This window comes from Schistocerca piceifrons, chromosome 2 (assembly GCF_021461385.2).
Source record: "Schistocerca piceifrons isolate TAMUIC-IGC-003096 chromosome 2, iqSchPice1.1, whole genome shotgun sequence".
NCBI lineage: Eukaryota > Metazoa > Arthropoda > Insecta > Orthoptera > Acrididae > Schistocerca > Schistocerca piceifrons.
In genome coordinates this window covers 1,100,226,051-1,100,244,201 of record NC_060139.1, presented here as the reverse complement: position 1 = coordinate 1,100,244,201, position 18,151 = coordinate 1,100,226,051, and the positions used below count along the sequence as shown (strand labels likewise).

At 43.9% G+C, this 18,151-nt stretch overlaps 1 non-coding gene across 1 annotated transcript; it reads right to left on the bottom strand.

Annotated features, from left to right (window-relative positions):
• Window positions 1-17,594: 17,594 nt before the first annotated feature.
• Trnas-uga lies at window positions 17,595-17,669 on the bottom strand. Its single transcript has one exon. It is a non-coding gene; the product is annotated as a tRNA-Ser (tRNA).
• Window positions 17,670-18,151: the final 482 nt, after the last annotated feature.

Sequence of the window (18,151 nt, the reverse complement as noted above, 5' to 3'; positions counted from 1 at the left end):
TCCCTTCCTCAAACCAAGAAAGGACTGCACATATCTTGGTAGTTACTGGAATATCGCCTTAATAAGCTGTGTAGGAAAGACCCTGGAGTGAATGGTTAACCATTGTCTGGTCTGGTTGTTGGAGACCAAGCAACACCGTAGTCGCTCTCAGTGTGGATTCTGAAGATTTTGGTCCACTGTCAACAATCTGATGCTCCTAGAGGCAGCTATTCAGCAGACTTTCCTCCATAAGCATCACTGTATCAGCATATTCTTCAATATAAGTAAGGCATACGATACTACTTGTAGACACTGTAGTCTCACACAACTGCATCAATGGGGCTTTTGTGGCTTCCTCCCCAACTTCACGATCATTCCTGTCTCAGCAGTTTTTTAAGACCTGAGTTGGTGATATGCTGTCTGATCAATTTGAGCAGGAGAATGGTGTTCCTCAGGGCAGTGTTTTAAGTGTTACCCTCTTTGCCAAAGCTATCAACAGTGTCACATCTATGGTAAGGGCTGTCATATAGTGCTCCTTATTTGTAGAAGATTTTGCTGCTTTCTGTTTCTTCTACCGTGTTGCATCGGCGAGCAGTCAGTTTCAACTTACAGTGCAGCGGTTAGAGGAGTGGGCAGCAAAGACGGGTTTTCAGTTCTCTGCAGATAAGTGTGTGTGTGCTCATTTTAATCGTTCTCGTTGTTTTTTTAATTTGCCTGCCTTGAATAGGGGGGACACCATCCTACATTTCAGACACACAGTGCAGTTCCTGGGCCTCATTTTTGACTCAAGATTGTTGTGGTTACCATACCTGGGAGACCTGAAAGCCAGAACTCTGAACTCACTGACCATCATAAAGTGCCTTAGCCCCAGCTCTTGGGGAGCTGACAGGGCATGTCTCCTTCTGTTTCATCAGGCTTTTGTGCGTTCACGGCTGGACTACGGTTGCATGGTGTATGGGTCAACAAGGCCCTCTTTCTTGCATATCATTGACACTGTCCATCGTGAGGGTATTTGGCTAACTGTGGGTGCTTATCGGACCAGTCCCACACCTAGCACGTGTGCTGAGGTGGAGGAACTGCCACTTATCATCTGGCGCTAGCTCCTCATGGTGCGTCAGGCGTGTAAGTTACTTGCAGCTCTAACTTCACCTGCACACCATACTGTTGCACATTGAGCTCTATAATGCCGTTTTTCCAATCGTCCACAAGCTGTGGTGCCATTTGGGATCCACGTGCAGTGCGTGCTGGAGTCACCTGGTGTGGAGCCAGTACGACCCCAAATCCAGGGTTTTAATTACCTGCCACCATGGTTACTGAAGAGGCCCAGAGTGATTTTAGATTTGGTGCAATACAGGAGAGATAGCACTCCTGCTTCCATTTTTAATGTGATATTTCTGATACCATGACCATGTAGCTGTTTTTACGGATGGGTCTAGGCACGGATATCTGTCGGTTGCTCTGTGGTTTTCCCAGACTGTGTCCTTGAGGTCAGACTGCCTCCAAAATTTACTGTCTTTGACACAGAATTGTATGTGATCTTGCAAGCACTGAAGCAGATGATGTGTTGCCCTGGTGTTAGATTTCTCATCTGCACAGATTCTCTGAGTGCCCTTTACTCTCTCCAACATTTGTATCAAAGAGATACAGTATCCCAATATATCAAGGATGCCCTCCTACAACTGAAAAATCTGGGGGAGGAGATGTCTTTCTGCTGGGTACCTGGGCACATTGGAATTGTGGGCAACAAAAGGGTGGATCGAGCAGCCGAGGAGGCGTGTCGTGATATGGTGGTATTTTGGTGTCCTATCTCCCTGCACGCTATCACCTCGCTGTTGAGGTACAAAGTCACATGTCGATGGGAAGACGAGTGGCTGCAGTGATCAATAATGAGCTCCGTGTCATCGAGCCCACAACTCAGCTGGGAATACTTCCTTCCAGCCGTGTCGGTGGGACGAGGTCCTTCTTACTCATCTTCACGTAGGCCACAGCCCTATGACACACAGAGTCCGCAGCTCGTGTTCGTGCGGTAGCGTTCTCGTTTCCTGTGCCTGGGTTCCCAGGTTCGATTCCCAGTGGGGTCAGAGATTTCTAAGTTCCAGGGGACTGATGACCATAGATGTTAAGTCCCATAGTGCTCAGAGCCATTTGAACCTATGACACACGGATTCTTACTCTGGCGAGAGTACCCTCTAATGTGTGGGGCTTTGGCGTGCAGTTCACGGTGCGCCACATTTTATTGTACTGCATTTTATTTGCCGATCAGCTGACTGTGGCGGATTTGCCGTTTATTTTATGTAATGATCAAATGAATGTGGTTAGGGTTTTAGAGTTTTGTGAATTGTCCAACATTTTTAACAAAATTTTAGGGAGATGTTCTTAATGTATCAAAGGGTGCCTGGCCCGCCCTAGTTTTTTGTAACTGGTCAGCCAGTCATATTTTCCTGTGCTTTTCTTTTAATTCTTCTGTATTTTGTTTCTTTGTGTTTTAATTTCTTGATTAGCTCTCTTCCCTCCTAATTGGTTTTAGTGCATGTGAGAATCCATGTGATACAGAGTGACTATGTGATCATTTCGAGTGCATTTGGGTACAAAATTTTTAGCTCGTCTTCACATTTGTTTGTTTTTATAAGTGTAAGGATGTTGATGACCTCACCGTTGGGCACTTGTCAGGTCCAAACACAACAACAACAACAACAACAACAACAACAACAACAGATCTCATGATCTCCCCCGCATGACAGTGTCCACTTTCTGGTGATTCTATCATTCCCCTGCTGCCACCAGGCAGACAGGCCCCCACATTCGGCATTCCACAGAGCCATATGGCCATTATATATGTTTGCTTTGCACTCAGCATCTCTCTCACAGATTGCACTGATGCGGTTGTGCTAGACATCTCTGCCAACATTCTTCATGCTGCTGGCATTATTGTTCCCCTATCCACAGGTCCCATTTGTCATTGACTGGTTCTGTGGTTGACCGAGGATGTGGCAGTCACTGTCCAGGACTGCTGACAGGCACTGTAGCGACTTAAATGACACTCTTCACAGACCGACTTGCTCACTTTTAAGCAGAGTAGAAAGGGATACTGGGAGCACTACGTTTCCTCCCTGGGAATGTATGCCTCTCCATTGCAGGTTTTGTTTGAGCTCCGTAACCTTCTGAGCCAATGGCGATAGTCAACTGTCCGGGGTGTCCGGGGTCTTAACCTCGAACGTACTCGATGCACTGATCCGTTGGCCCTTGCAGAATGCCTCACGACACACTTCGTGACGGCATTGGTGTCCTCTTCCTGTATGGCTACCTTTATCAAGCAGAAACATCGAATTCGACAGACCCACTCTGTTTCCACCCTCACCGTGCTGAACCCCATAGTGAACCGTTCACTGAAGGGGAATTCTTGCAGGCTTTTACCTCTTCATGTGACCTGGCCCCAGGTCTGGATTCCATCCACAACCAGATGATCCAACACTTAGATGTTACCCAGAGGCAACATCTCCTCAGGATCTTCAGTCACATTTGGCTCAGGGTGCTTTCCCGTCCCAATGGCAAGACAGTGTTATTATCCCTGTCCTTAAGCCTGGGAAGAACCTAATATCTTTTGACAGCTACCACTTGATTAGCCTGAAGAATGTACTTTATGAACTCGTTGAGAGGATGCTTAGCTTCAGATTATGTAGGGTACTCAAATCTCAGGGCCTTTTATCCCCATATCAGTGTGGCTCCCGGGAAGGACGATCTCCAACTGACCATTTACTTAGATTGGAAACAGCAATCCGACAGGCTTTTATTAACTGCCGACACTTTGTCAAAGTCTTCTTTGACCTACATAAACCATACAACATGGCTTGGTACCATCACATTTTAGTTACCCTCCATGACTGGGGCTTCCACAGCCCCCTTCTGATTTTTATCTGTGAGTTTTTATCTCACTGGCTCTGCTGAGTTTGAGTCAGCACTTCACTCATTACCCCTCGGATTCAGACGTATGGTATCCCACAGTTTTCTGTGTCAAGTGTCACACTCTTCCTCATAGCCATCAATGGGCTTGTAACCTCTGGAGGGCTTCTGGTTACCCTGGCATTGTACGTAAATGATTTTTGCATCTGGTGCAGCTCCGACTCGGCAGCATCTGCCGTGCGTTGGTTCCAAAGCGCCATCCGACGGGCCTCTGCATGGGGCATCTCTCGTGGCTTCCAGTTTTCTCCCCCAAAATGCATGTTATTAATTTTTGTCATTGGCCCACAGTACAACCCGTTCCAGAACTCTATTTAGGTGACCAGATCCTCGATTTTGCAGCACAGTCCCATTTCTTGAGCCTTATTTTTGATAAAAAGCTATGTGGCTGCCCCATATTCACCACCTAAAGTCTACATGCATGCAGAAGTTTAATGCTGTCTGCCTCCTGGCGCTCACCCCATTGTGGGGTGAGTCTGGCAATTGGTGCCTTTCCTCCTAGTCCCCTTGCAGAAGAGGGATTCCACTTCTACATATACAATGGAGTGAATTCCTGGTTTCTTACACAATCGCCATTCGCCAGTTCCCCATCACGTGTACCCTGTCCTCTTTGCAAATGAGGGATCTCTCCCTCCTGACAACCACCCACGGGCGGGATTACTGGTTGGAATGCGTCTCACTTCCCTCTGTTGGGATCTCCATCTCCACTCACTGGAATGCACCCCGTGTATTTCATCCCCCCCCCCCCCCCCACCCTCCCTCCCTGTTGGATGGTGCCTAGGCCACAGTTTAGCACCATGTATTCCAGGGTCCTAAGGTCTCTGTCACCCCTGTGGTTTTCTGGTGTCTTGTATGTACCATCCTTGCAGAGTTCCAGGTTGCCACCATCTTTCACGCTGATGATTCTAAGATGATACATGAGGTGGTATACGCTTTCATGCCTCCTACTGGCTTAGAACATCTTTTATTGTTGGGATCATGTAGTGTGGTCACAGCAGAGCTTCTAGCCACCCACAGAGCCTTCAAATTTGTTTCTCAGGCCTTCTTCCACAGTGTTTTAATTTATTCTGACTCTACGAGCAACCTGCATGCTATCGTTGACCGACGCTACTCTTGTCATCGGTCTCTGTCGTGCGTGACCTTCTCTCTGCCATTGGCCGTCCCATCTGCTCAGTTATCTTTATCTGGGTCTCAAGTCACGTGGGCATCTCAGGGAATGAGCTGGTGATCGTTTGGCTAGAGAAGCAGAGGCTTACCCCCGCATTCCCTTTCACGATTCGAGCTGCGGATATAAGGATATGTGTCAAATCTCTCTTTGCTCGAAAATGGAATGACATGTGATGTGCTACTGCTCACAGTAATGAACTCCACACAATCGAGGAGTCTACTGCAGTGTGGCACTCTTCCTTCGAGTACTCTCAGAAGGAGTACTCTCGTGGCACGTAAAGTGCCCTCCGCCACACACCGTTGGGTGGCTTGCGGAGTATAAATGTAGATGTAGAATGTAGATGTAGAGTCCACTGTTTTGTGGTCTCTAAGCACTGTTCATATCAGCCTCACTCGTTGTTTCCTCCTGCGCAACGAACAATCCCGTAATATGGTTGTGCAGCCAGACTGACAGTATTCCACATACTGGTGGAGGGTCCCTTCCGTGTGGCCCTTCGTGCTAAGTATAGTCTTCCAGATTCCTTAATTTTACTATTAGCGGATCATTGGCGGATGGTTGAACTGGTCCTCAGTTTTCTCTGTGAAAGTGGTTTTTATTTCCAGATATAAGGTTTTGCTGCACCCACAGAGCAGAGACAGGGTGGTTATGGTTTGGGCCTCTCTTCATGTCTTCTTGGTCTGGGACCCCATGACACTCCCCAATGGAACAACTGCTCTTTTTTTCTAGTTTTTAGATTTGGTCTAACCTTTTATGCCTTTTACTGTGTGTGTTTCAACTTCATTGCTTTAGTTTGACTCCCCTGACTGGATCTGTCCACATTTAGCAGACCCTCCTTCTTCTGTGAATAACTTTGGAATCACAGGACTGATGATGTCCCTGTTTGGTCCCAAAAACCCTCTGTCAATCAGTCAGTCAGTCAGTCAGTCAATCAATCAATCGATCCCTGTATGGGCATTCCTTTTCTCTCCATCTTCCTCTCCTTCCCTCCACTCTCTTCACTTCTACTACCCTCTCTCAATTCCTTATATGTGTTACCAGCTGAACTTGTTTCGTCTCGTCGAGCTGTCACTGCATCATCTGTCGAAAGACCTGCTTCACACTGTCTCATTACTCTATCCTTGCCTTGTGTGTCCTTCCGTATCTCCTTCCCATCTCCATCTACACAGGCAACTGCTCTTAATAATCGATAATCAGTTCTGCTGTGACTGCAGGTGAGTATGTTTGGCATCTTTGTGAATGTGCGTTCTCTTACTAGAGAAAGACTCAAAGCTTAAAAGGTAGTGTGGCTACTGTTTTCTGAATACTGTTTCTTTCCACTAAGCATCAGTCTGCTGTAGGTGAGTCATTGCCTTTCCCTTATTTTATGTGGTTTAGAAATTTGTGTAGTAGACAATATTAGCATGTGATACATGATTCCATCTTGGATAGTTTTGATCAGGGGCACCAGCTGTGGTTAGATTCACACAGTAAAATTCCTTATTAGAACAGAAACACATAGTAAACAGGAATCGTACTTCGTTTCTAAATCTAACAGAATGTCATCAACAATATGTTTGACCCATAATAAGTGGTTTATCTGATAGTTGGATGACAGAATGGAGCTCTAATCAAAATTAAAAAATTCACTACGAGCAATATTGCAAAAATTCTTCGATATTGAATCAGAAAGGCAATAACCGTGCACTCTGTAGAAAAATTTCAAAACTCTAAGAAAAAGACACAGACAATTTGAAGCATATTAGGTATGGAACAAATGAACTAGGCATGACAAATGATGTTCAATGTCCAAATGACTGTAACAATAAGACAAATGACATGAAATTCAGATCATTGACTACTAAATTCAATGTATTCTAGGTAACAGTAATGGTGTTCTTCCAGGCATTCAGCCAAGTTGTTCCCATTTTATGCACTTCGTTGTTGCTTTCATCAATCAGTTATGCTGAGGAAACCTAAGAGTTCACTTGTTAACAGTAGCTGAAAACACATGTACAAAAAATGGTACATTAATAAAGATCCAATAAACTTATTTAGACAAGTGATGAATACTCCACCACCAATATCAATTTTGACAACTCACTTATCACAAGGATCATTACATCATTAAAAAATTGTTACTCTTTGGCTATGATGGTGTGACAGCTAAAGTAGTGAAATCTGTTGGTGACTTTGTAGCGCCACACTTGAGTTACCTTTGTAATCACTCGATGAACTGTGGTCTATTTCTTGAAAGACTAAGGTATATAATATATAAAAATGGAGATAAGCTATTGAGACTGAAGTATGAAGTATATAATAACAGAGACTTCTAGTTATGTTTCAGTCTCCCATGTACTCAAAATTTTTTGAGAAAATAGCTTACAACAGAATACTGCACCATCTTCCTCATAATAACCTCTTAACAACAGTTCAATATGCCTTCAGTAAATATTTCTATACTGAGCAGAGAATGAAACTCAATTCGAGTAGAACTAAACAATAAAAAATACCTTGGTGTTATTTTTTGTTGCTATGACCTTTGAGTGTGCTGGTCATAACAACACATTAGGAAAATTCAGATAGTATGGTGTTAAAGGCTGATCTAATGCAAGCATGTAATCATATCTTATCAGTAGAAAACAGAAAGTCACATTAGTAAATGATTAACATATTTGAAGATAGGCAGAAACTACCCTGAGAAAGCCTCCTTACAAAATTTCGTGGAACAACTTTAAGGGGAGGTTTACTATCTTTGGCCCAAAAAAAGCATTTTCTTTGAGAATTTTTTTCTTGGGATTTGTTATAGATATCAATGACAAATTTGGTCAAAAAATTTCGATCTAGACCTCCATGCGCAGTATATCACAGGTTAGCCGGCTCATCTGAAATCAAAATTGAGTTGATGTTAGTGAATTATATGCAATTATTTAGGAGTTGTACCCCTCCTAAGTTATTTGGACCATAGGAAACAAAATGGCGGTCATTTGAAAAAAAATAGGGTTTTTTTTCATCGATTTTTCGACTTCATGCGCGGTATATCACAGGTTAGCTGGCTCATCTGAAATCAAAATTGAGTTGATGTTAGTGAAGTATATGCAACTCTTTAGAAGTTATACCTCTCCTAAGTTATTTGGACCATAGGAAACAAAATGGCGGTCATTTAAAAAAAAATAGGGTTTTTTTTCGACTTCGTCAGCCAAGTGAAAATATTTATAGTTGATGGATTGGGATAAAAGTGGTACAACTTCTAGATAATTTAGTTAGCTTCTTCAGAAACAAAGAATCATACCAATCAGTTCAGTAGATTTAAAGTTACCATACTGCGCAATAAAAAAATGTCATTTCAAGAAAAACACGGTTGAAGTTTTGACTACATATAAATGCAATATTATGCAACTTACGTCCATAAAGTAGTCCTTCCTCTTCGTCATAGAGGGCATTCTGCTCGACCTGGGCCATCCTACGCTGCTCCAGAGCTGCTCGTACGGCCAGTGACAAGTGGTTTTCGTCCGCTTGAATCTGGTGGTCGTCCGAATGCTTGGAAAACTACGTCAAATAGAGTCCCAGGGTGACGTCCATTATCATGGTCTTCAGAATTGCTGAATACCCTTCATTGAAGCTGCTCACTGACACGAAAGTCACAGTCTCCACAGTCTTCGCACCAGAATGCAAATGCTTGGGGGCTAACTTCCAAACACACGTGTTCAAACTTTCATTTGAGTTTTGTGTGTTTGCTCCCAAGCACCGGTACAATAACTTGTCCTCTGAAAGAAAAATACTGGTACACGAAAGAGGCCAGTTTCAGGCAGGTGCATTTTTTTGTGTTCAACTGCGAATAACAAACATTTCCATTCTGTATTCGGAAGAAGCAGGGTGTACTCAGCCCTTGAGGCAAACTGAGAAACTACTTGATTGAAAAGTTGTGGCTCTGGTCTCGGAAACTGACATACAGCTGGGAGAGCAGTGTGCTGACCACATGCCCCTTCATATCCACATCCAGTGACACGTGTGGGCTGAATATTGACACAGTGGCAGGTCGGTACTGTTGGGCCTTCAAGTCCTGTTTTGAGGGAGTTTTGTTTTTTATTTGGAAAAACTGTTTCAGGGATGGATTCTAAACACTTTTATGGATCCAGAAATGCAATTTTTTAAAAAATCTATTTTTTGAAACAAAAGTTGGTAAACCTCCCCTTAAATGATGGATTTAGGAATATATACAACCCACTGTGTGTCGCTCCCATAGGCAACATGAGGACAAGGTTAGATGTTGTAACTGCGCAATACTATGTTTATAAGTCACATTGTGAGGAGAAAAGATTCCAATGAGTGTTTGATGAGCATATCTGTATGTGCTGCCAGGCGACAGAAGAGCAGACTGGATAATTGTAAGCTATAACACATTTGGACCCAGCTGGCAGCTGAGTTAGCACTTGTTCAGGCAAGGTTCCAGACCTTGTTTACCACTCACCAGAGGGCTAGAAGTCAATGATTCAGGCATGCATTTGTAACTGTAAAAATTTGGCTGAACTCTGTCGATTGGACTGAGACTAAGAGTGTCAGATCTAGATGGAATGTTAGAGATGGTCAGAAAGATAATGAAAGGTGTCTTGTGCAATCACACGTGAGTGCAAAAAGACACTCAACAAGCCAATAAAAGGACAGCCATAGCTCGTATCAGGTCAGTGTGGGAGTATCAATGAGATATCCAAGCACTACCAACCAGTGAAGCCGAGGCAGGAGCTAGCAGTATTAGCTGATGGCACCGGCTACTGATGGCACAGTAGTACTTCATCCACGAGAAGGCAGTATTACTCCGGGTGCCACAACCACAACTGATGGCTAAGTAGTTAGCTTACATGTGTCTAAATATGCTTAACTGAACAATGTTGAAGAGAGACACTCTGTTTGTCTCAAATAGCAGTGTAGCAGATTTCATTTGTTAGTAGGAATAAGTATCTGAATAGCAATTGCCTCCCGTGAATTAGACGAGGGGCCAGTGATATAAGAATTAGGCCAAGTGGCCTTCATTTGTTATTTAGGCCAAGTGGCCATTGATTCAGAAGACAACAGAACAAGTGGCAACAATTACTCTTGTCTCTGAGCTAGGCACCTCAGGCAACTCCCTAGGGGGCTCACCACTCTTTGGCGGTATTCTTACTCGGTTACAACAGGTTCCGAGCCTTTGCAGCATATTTTCCCTTCTGTGCTGCATCTCTATGCTCTTGCTGTTCCTTTTTCCCTCCCTTAGAGAACATGTCTGGGATGTTTTTGGGAATGTGTTCTGCATTTTCAGTAGCTGACATTAGAACAGTCTCTCCACTGTTTTTCGTCCCTGTTTTCTTTCTCCGTTCACCTTCTCCTATTCTTCCTCTGCTTTGGCATTTGAAGTTCCTCTTTTTCATCTTCCTGTGTGCTTCTGGAGGTTGGTCCACACATCTGATGCCTAATAGGTGACTGGGTAACTCATTATTCCCAGGCCTGGATCAACAGGTAGGGTTTACAGGTACTGGTACAGGCCAGGCCCAGTGAGGAGTGATTGTCTGAGCTGCTACTTCCCAAATTGCCGATTGGTCAAATGTACGGGAGGTGTGATCTGATGTGTGAATGACTGTGTAAGGTGGGTGTGTCCCCCTCTGAGGGGGCCCCCAGTTGGAAGGAGTGTGCCATTGGAGATGTTGGCAATTGTGGGGGTTTTCTCACAATGAGCTTGTAGTTTCACGTACTGAAGACAGTCAGTCCTTTTCTACAATAAATCTGTGTATTTTTCAGAAAGGTGTTGATGCAGTTGCTGGCCCTGTGAAATCCTGCTATCATTTACAAAATGGCACTTTGCTTCTGATTCTCTAGCACAACAATTGCTTGCTGCTTTGCTCCTCCACGGCTGTGCTGATGTCCGTAGACTGCTGAACTCTTCCCACGGTGTTATGCTAGGCTACTCGATGATCTGACCGAGGCTGAAATCCGAGCGTACGTCTCTGATCTGGGAGTCATTTCAGTCCGTCAGATAATGAAAAAGATAGATGCATCCTTAGTGCCCACGTGCACTCTTTCTCACTTTTGATAGAGTTGTGCTCCCATCAAGGGTCAAAGGAGGTTATGAAGTTACCACAGTTCATCCGTACATTCCAAACCCAATACACTGCTGCCAGTGTCATCGTTTCAACTACACTCGAATGTCCTGTCGATACCCAGCCAAATGTGTAACCTGTGGCAGGGATGCTCACAAGGCCAATTGTGTGCTCCTCCTCCTTCCTGCTGTATCAACAGCAATGGCAACTGTTCCACCTCCTCTCGAGATTGTCCCACGTATCTCGATGAGTGGACTGTCTGGGAGATACGGGTGAAGAAAGAGTGCCTCACCTGGTTGCTTGCAAGTTATTGGCCAGCCACAAACCCTGCTTTCTACCATCTGGCACTTACAGTACTGTTCCTGCTACATCTTGCTCCATGAAGGATGTGGCTGTGCAGACCTGTGACATCAAATTCAGCATCACAGTTGTAAAATTGCCCAGTGTCATGGTAGGATCCCTGTGTCCTCCTCCAGCTATGCAACAAGCCACTAAATCTTTGCATCACAATGCGAAGTCACCTGCTACACAGTTGGCAGATTGGAAAGGTCAGTACTCCTGTGAAGACTTCCTACATCCCTCCAGCTAACAAACATCTGAGTCTTCCTCTGCCAACTGCAAAGGCTTCAAGAAGTCAAACAAAGACAAATGGTCTTTTCCTTTACCAGCCAAGAGATCCTTTTCAGAGTTGTTGTCATGTGATACCTCTGCCCGGCCAACCTCTGTGTCACCGGTGTGCACTGCCAATCATTTTTCTGCCCTGAACTCTGCAGACTGACAGTGTGAGAATGCTGACACCTCTAGATCTCTTGGAACAGGATCCTCCAGCCCCTGTGTCCTGTACCAGTGGATCTTTGAAGGCTGGCACTCTGCAGCCACCAAGGTGACACCCCTTCATTTTTTTCCTCCTCCTCTTTGCTTGTCATGACTCTCCTCCAATGAAACATTCCCAGTCTTTGATCCAACAACAAGGACTTATGACTGCTCTTAGAATCGCAGTGTCCACTTGTTCTCTGCCTCCAGGAAACAAAATTGCTTCCTCAGGAATGCTTTGAGCTCTCACATTTGTTCCCACTGTGCCTTTACTGACACTCCCCCCCCCCCTCCCCCCCCCCCTCCCCCCCTGCTGCACCCCCCCCCCCCCCCCCAAAGGACGGCATTTGATCTCGTGGGGGAATCATTCTGCAAATCCAATATGACAATATGATGTTCAGTAGTCATTCCATCTCCCTGACTACCAGCCTTCAAGCTGTTGCAGACCACATTTTCCTTTGTCACTTGACGAAGCCACGGTTCCAGGAATTGTTCTAGTATATTGAGGTAAATGTTACCTGTAGTTGTACCTTATGCAGAAATCTTTGTGAAACCAAGCCATGCATTGACTTTTGGAGTATCTCTCTGCCATTCAGTGGCAGGTGACCCCTCATTACCCAATGTAGCAGTCATGTTTGCTAACTTTTCCACAGATGTGCAATGTGACCTCATCGGTAAATAAAATGTGATCCATGAGGTATTTGTTATGTGCAGCTTCTGTCAAATTGTAACATGTAGCTTGACAAGGTTTGTAATCTTCACGGTCTAATTTGTGAAATCGCTTCTCCGATTCATCAAAATGTCTGTCATAAGGCCACCAAAAGTGTGATTCGTGATTCATCAGCAATTTTCTGAGCTCTTTGGAACTTATTGACAAGTAATTGGATGCTTCTTGTTGCTCGTCCTGGCTTGTGAAATTTCCAAATGTACTCCTGTCGAACATCCAAATAAAGTAAATTGTCGAATTGCACGTTAACAACAGCCACACATTCTTGTGTCATAAGCATTCTTTTTGATTATAATAGGCCCACGTTAACATTGAAACGGGTTATAACTCTGTATTAAGTAAATGCATCCTTTATTTGTTAGAAATGGATGAAAACATTGACCACTCTATATATTTAGGAGTACACAGTACTGTCTCAAGCTTTCTTCAGTAGGTTGCAAAATATGTCTTAAGCATGTACGGTGTCTGATGATTTCGACTACTTCTTAGGACAAAACCTGGTCAAACCTTGGAGAAAGTAAATAGTTTTCTACTGTCTCAGCAGAAATGTCCACAATGTGTGAAGTTCCTGAAGCAGTCTGCAAATGGAAGAGCACCTAAGAGTTGGAAGTGGATGTGACAAATGTTGTTGGAGAGCCTTGATGTTAGGATGTGTGTGTCATTCCAGTTTGTGTTCCTGACATTCCATACACGAATGTGCATGTGCACGGGCATCTTTATTAATGAATGGCCACAGAAAACAGTCAGCAACTTGATGGTCTTGTTTGCCCTGGGTGTGATATATTGTGAATTCTGTTGACAGCAGCTTTGCAGAGTTCTGATGAAATGCAGGACCTTGACCTAATTGTGTTAACTCAGTGACTGCCACTGGGATTTGGGTGAGTTGCAGTCCTGTGGAAGTACCAATGGATAAATGCTCTTGTTGTGGATCTGCAGTTCAAACTGTGGCAGGGTCATAGCAGTCACGGTATTTGCCGATCCACAGAGCCGTGAAACATAATTGACCACGATGTTTCCTCCTCCCTTTATGAGGTGTGTATCCATTGTAAACTGGCCAACTAATGCTATACCTATGAACTGTCAGGGCAAACAATTGTCAGTTGTGGAAAGCAGAGACTACCAGTTTTTGGTTGGTGTAAATTGTCACAAGGCAAACTTCAAGATAGGGTCAAAAATATTTAACAGCTTCATAAATTGAAAACTTCTGCCATAGGCACACCCACTGTTGCTGTGCTAGGAAAAAGTGTAACCGTTGCCAGTGTCGGTCAGTCTGTTGCTGTAGGGCTGCACCTATCAGTGTTCGGCTAGAATCTACATCTATTGCCAGACGCACAGATGGCATCAGGTGAGTGAGGAGCACTGCAAAAGAAACCTTTTTCAATCCGGGGATCCACAAGAGGGATTGTCGGCCCTCAGTGTTGTGTCCTGCAGTCATGTTTTTTTTTTTAAAGAGGTGGAGCCCCTCCGCGCCCACACCGGCATGATGGCCAACACAAAAGGTCTACTGCCATCTCTGCATAAGGGTTAGTATTCACTAAAGTGAGGTGTCGCAGGATGTGGGTACTGCGATGTCTGCGTACGTCTGGTTAGGATTAACCATTAATACGCGCTCATCTGGAGATAGATTGGTCGAAATCTGACGAAGGGTAGCGGTTTGAAGGGCAGAGGAAAAAAAAGTGGCAAAGCAAGAGCCAAGGGAAAAAAACCTCTGCGAAAGTTAGGTCGGGCGGCAAGAGCAGTAGCAGTTGTCTTGCTGCCTGCGATAGGTTGTGTAAGGATAGGCTTTGTTAGTAGTGGGTATCATGCATGTCGATACCTTGACGTTGTGCGTTTGTGCTGCTCGGCGGCTGGCGCTGGGTGCTGGTACAGAGTCCTCGTTCAGCGTCCTGCAACCTGCAACAGTTAGGTTTGTTATCGGTCTTGTGTCCGATAGGTCATATACCGGAGGCACAGTGTGAGGGAGTGTTGGCAGATTGTTCGTGCGTCTGTGGGCGAGCTCGTCGGTGTCCCTGCTGTGGCCTGTTGGTTGGCTCTAATAGCAGCTGGTAGTTGCCAGTCAGTGTTGCTGATATGCAGGGGCTTACCGGCGTTTGTCGCTGTTTGCGTATGTTAGTTTACCATAGGTGGTTATGCCCTAGCTAGCAGTGTCTTTGGCCGCTTGTGTTTCCACCTGTGGTTGTGATTACTCTGTGAGAGATGTTTTTATAGCTTCTGTTACTGGGAGGATGGCAGCAATAAAAGTTTCCCAGAAAGCCTCTCGATTGTCGATAGCCCACCGACTTTGGACGGGTCGGTAGAGCTGCTCTCTTCACCAGTGACGGACGAATGTCATTTACCAAAATGCGTACACCCCAGAAATGTCACTTAAGTTTTGCTGGTGACACACTTCTCTTCATTGAATGTTATGCTATAGTTATGCAGCCACCGACACACCGTCTGTGTGTGTCGTTTGTGTAGCTGGGTGTCTGGCAAAAACTCTAGAATCTCATCGAGGAGAATGGAAGCCCTTTTAACTCTCCATTGACAACATGTTGCCACTTTTGTGCAGCATTTTGCAGACCAAATGGCATAAATGAAAATTCAAACAGGTCAAATGGCATGATTATCATTATCTTTGGGATACCACAAGACACCGAGGCATGGTATTTGGTTGTTCCTGTACAGCAATATGTGATGCTGAAAGCTTCTGTGCCAGATAATGTACACCTTGAACAAGATATGAAGATGAAGGCCACAGGCTGTCAGAATGACGGATTATTTAATACTGGAGCATTTCTTCAAATGTGGCCTTTATCTTTGTTAGGTGTTCCAACACAATTCTGCAGGCATGCTACAGAAGAGGTCGGCCAGTTGTAGTACGGATGTGACATGTACGGTTACGTCTGATGCTGCTGCGTGGTGCTGGTATTTGTAAATGTTGTCTCGGGTGTTGGTGTTGTCTGTTCTCAGTACTGTGCTGTAGACACTTACTGTGCTACTAACAACTGTGTTCTGTAGTCACACTTTTCTTGAATTCACAATTAAACACGATGAACGAGGAAATCGGTACTCAATATAGGCTCGGTGGCATCAGTAACTATAAATGTTCGTATACGGGACAGAACCTCGTGACTGTAGGTGACGACTGCCACGTCATTTACCATCTTCAGGCATGAATGTTCATCTGACGTATTGCCAGCTGTTGTGGTGTGGTCTGTTTACTGTCGCACGATGATGGTCCACTTGTCGTTTGCCTAGCATCTGTGGCTGGGTGTCACTTTTTGTTCAGTTTGTGATCTATTGCACCTAATCCAGATCGTGATCGTCGTTTGGGTAGGTGCTCAGTTTTGAGCACTTTGATGCTTGTCATTCAAAATGTTTGTGATACCAGCAAATATTAATAACATTGTCTCCAGGTCTCTGGTAATCTTAGCATAGCAACACACAAGTATCAGGATTGTAGCAGTTGACTAGGTCTTATGTTTCGAGTATAGCATGTGGACTTCGTAGCACTTTGGAAATCCTCAGTGGGCTGTCGGATGTGACGGTGACACAGTCTGTCGTCGTCTCTTTAGGCGAGTTCAGCCGATACGTCGTCAGTGGATAACAGTGTGACCATTGTTGCACGTATTATATCCACCACTTTTAGCGGCTCATCTATCGGTCATTCATCGTGCGCTGCCAATGTTACTTGCACTTGCTACGGTAGCTGCTGTTGCCAAATAAGCAACACAAATTGTTCAAAACTGTAAACATGTCTATCGTATCTCGTAGATGCCGCCAACATTCTGAAGCAGTTTTGTCACCCCAAAGCACTTTTCTGAGCCTTTAGTGTAGTAATTTGGTGCAGTAAGCAAATAATTCAGCTTTTAAAGCAAGTAATCTTGATGACACAATAATGTCCAGCATCACTGCTTTCACCTACTGGTCTAAATTGCTAAGTGCTAGTGTATATTGTTCATAATCGTCAAGAACTTGTTTGGGTGTAAAAATATTTTCTGTGACCGTGAATAAAATTTATGGTTGGTTGGGCATAATTGATAGGGCTCATAACTGAAAATGTGATGCGGAAGACCCATTTGAAGTGACAGATAACCAATTCGTTGTTCCTGAGAGAAATCGTGACACAGAAGAATTGACTGAAACAGTTGACATTTTCAAATCTGACTTAACATCACCTCCTGATCAATTGTGTGGTGGTGAATAATTGGCATTATTGCTTCTATTTGTAGAAACCAGCAAGAAGTTGTGTACTGTTTTACTATCTGGTTTTTTGTACTGTACTACGTTCACTTTTTATATTGCAGGAAAGGAGAACTGCAAGACATGGATTTCATCACAAATTTCTCAAATCTCTGCATTCATTCTGGGTAACTGCTTGTGAGTGTCATCCATTGCTGTGGAACAATATTAAAGTGTCCACAGAATAAGCTGTCTGTGCTTATACTTGTTTCTTTGTTGATGGGGTCATCGCTTATGTGGGTAATGCTTAACTCTGCGTAAAATAAAGTACACAGAATTGAGGACTACAGAATTACATTTTATACGGAGCAACACACAAACATGCTCATAAATGAAAGCAGATAGCTCGACACTGAGAATAACGTCAAAGATAACATTTGTAGCAAAGGTAACACACACCACAGTTGATTGCTGAATTGATTATACCCACAGAATTGTCAAAAGACAATAATCGCAACAGAGTGTTTATAGATAAAGCTGAAATCAGATGACACATATTTTGCTATTGAGAATTTTTGTGGACAAAGGAGAAAATAGGGGAGAGCAGGAAAAAACTATCAATATAGCATGGCGTAGAGGAACATGCAACAACAATTTTAAAAGGTAGTGAACTGTGGCAAAACATTGTGAAATAGATTTAGTTAAACATCTGTATGCAAACTTCCTGGCAGATTAAAACTGTGTGCCCGACCGAGACTCGAACTCGGGACCTTTGCCTTTCACGGGCAAGTGCTCTACCAACTGAGCTACCGAAGCACGACTCACGCCCAGTCCTCACAGCTTTACTTCTGCCAGTATCTCGTCTCCTACCTTCAGTCAGTCACACAGTTTAAATCTGCCAGGAAGTTTCATATCAGCACACACTCTGCTGCAGAGTGAAAATCTCATCTATATGCAAGTTAATGTACACTGTATAAATTTTTAATAGCACATAATATCTGATTACTTCTGAATGTCACCACATTAGTACTTTTAATTTTCTATTGGAAACAATATGTAAATGTATTTATGATGAATTGATTGTTCCAGGACTAATAGGACGAATGCAATTAAATGTTGCTGACAAGAAAAGTGTAAATGTGAGAGTGAAGTTGTATCAATATTTAGTGAGATTTTATTCTCTAAAAGCTTGGTTTATTCGAATAAGTTGGTATAGAAAATATTACTATGTCATGGATCTCATAGGAATTACACAGGATTTTTCTGTCGTTCAAAAACTCATGAAGAATATTGATTCAG